The following is a 2216-nucleotide window of genomic DNA, read 5'->3' as shown; positions in this document are numbered from 1 at the left end:
TTGAATACAATTGGGAGGCTTTTCATAGCATGTTATGAGATACAAAGCCTATCCAAGATCAATAATATAGCCACATCTTGGTGGCCAATCTCAGCCCTCAAAAATATACATCAGCGCACAAGAATGGTGAAACCTGATGCAAGAATTTGACTGTGCCTCAAAACAAGTCCTTACGTTTTAAATTGATGAAAAATTGACCAAGATGAGTGGGGCTGTGTTTGGGGGGAGAATTTATTTACAAATTACCTAGAACCTTGATATAGCAATCAGATGAAAGAGGGCAGAAAGAAAGAAAAATAACTAAAGAAAGAAAGAAGGGACTTCAAGTTATGCAAACTACAAATCATCTGAAACTCAGACAAGATGATTTGATGAAAGATCACCTGCAATCACATGAAGATCAAGCAAGTTAAAATCAAATCATATCCTTGTTCCAGATATATTTACCGTCCCATGCATATTCCTTTTGGGAATTAACGTGGGTTTCGTTCTTTATAATTTTAATTGTTGAATCTAAACTCTTAACATTTTGTGAATGTGCAGGATGATGACACGAATATCATATGGATATGATAGTGGGCTTGCCAAATGAGAGCAAGAACGATGTTTTAGAGCTGGAGTACACTAAGAAATGAAGGCCAAAAGACGTGAGAGAGAGTTGTAGAGAGGGAAAATTTGAACTGAAATTTTGCTCTATTTTCATTCATAAACAGGGGTATTTATACAAACATTATCTAATTCACAATTTACAGGGATAACACGGCTGCTATCACCTAAAGCATCACATTAACATTTCAAAAATCAAACATCTTCACCAACTGCAATCTGCCCAGCAACATCAAGCTTGGCGCCAAAAACAGCACTATAAAAGCAACATATTCACACATTTCCGGCAAAGAATCATAAGCTTCAACAAGAAACTATAGCATTTCTGTAGGTGACAACTAACCAGCCAAGTTTATTGCTGGAAGAATCATCCTGCTATTGCAAACCTCACTGCAATGGCGAAGAGGTCTTGTGTGCCTGGAGCTATACAAGGTTCTGGAGGAGGAGAAACAAAGTTGAAGACTATCGCAACCACATTTGCAACCTAGTCATTGCCTCTATTTCAGGGCGCGTAAACTTGTTGTATATTGTCTTCATTTCCAGATTGCAGGTTCGTTTACACAAACTATGCTTGTGTTAATTACGCGCATCAGATGGTTATTTTCATACGTTGGGAATGGTTTCGTTTCGTTCCTTCATGAATATACGTATTTTGGAAATATTATTATCTGATATATAAAATAAGATGATGGGTAAAAATAATATGAATATATGTTTTTGTTCTCCAGCAAAACCACAAACATGAATCAGGAGCAATTGTCAAGAAAATTTAAGATTTTAACCCATCTACTTCCTATGTGATGTAGGTTGATCAAAAGGAGAGTACCTGGAGAATCAACAGTTTTCAGTACTTCAAACAGAAGTTCGAGGGGAGAAATCCTATACAAAGCTAAAATCAGCCATCCTATTATAACATATTCACATATCATCAAGGGTAATCCAAATGTTTGTCTTTGTTCTAAATGTAAAAGCCAGATTTTTCATTCTCTAACTGTGAAACCATGCCTTGTATCCGGATACGGGATCACTCAATATAATATCAGACCATTCATCAAATTCAGCAGGAATAAATTTCCTCTCTTCGCCTCTGACGCTCTGCACGACGGCGCTCGCAAAATCTTCCCATCCTCATACTGTTGCAGAAGAAATCTGTAGTGTCAGTTGCAGTAAATGGCGAATAAATTGGGCCACTTGATAATTCTAATAAGTAATATGCAAAAACTCAATAGGGTATCTCTGGTGATTTTTGTATTACGAAGATCCAATTATGATAGCTGGTCGCACATCTTGAATAAAGAATTTGGGAGGCTTTTCATGCATTGTCAATGATACCAAAGCCTGTACAGTAATAGAAAACGTTGTACAAAATCCAGATAAAAATTAGCCACAGTCTGATGATTGATGGCTAATCTCATGCCCCTCAAGAACAAAACAGCAGAAGAATGGTGATCCCTAGATGCAAGAATTTGACTGTCCTTCAATAATAAGACACTGTCCTCCAATGATAATATCTTAAGTTCTATGTTAATTTAGTGAAAAAATGACCAAGATGAGGCGGGAATTTCATTTACAAACTTCAGAACCTTGATATAGCAATCAGATGAAAGAGA

Source organism: Pistacia vera, unplaced genomic scaffold (assembly GCF_008641045.1).
Source record: "Pistacia vera cultivar Batoury unplaced genomic scaffold, PisVer_v2 Contig100, whole genome shotgun sequence".
NCBI lineage: Eukaryota > Viridiplantae > Streptophyta > Magnoliopsida > Sapindales > Anacardiaceae > Pistacia > Pistacia vera.
The sequence above is the reverse complement of the archived record's forward strand: the minus strand, read 5'-3'. Positions refer to the sequence as shown.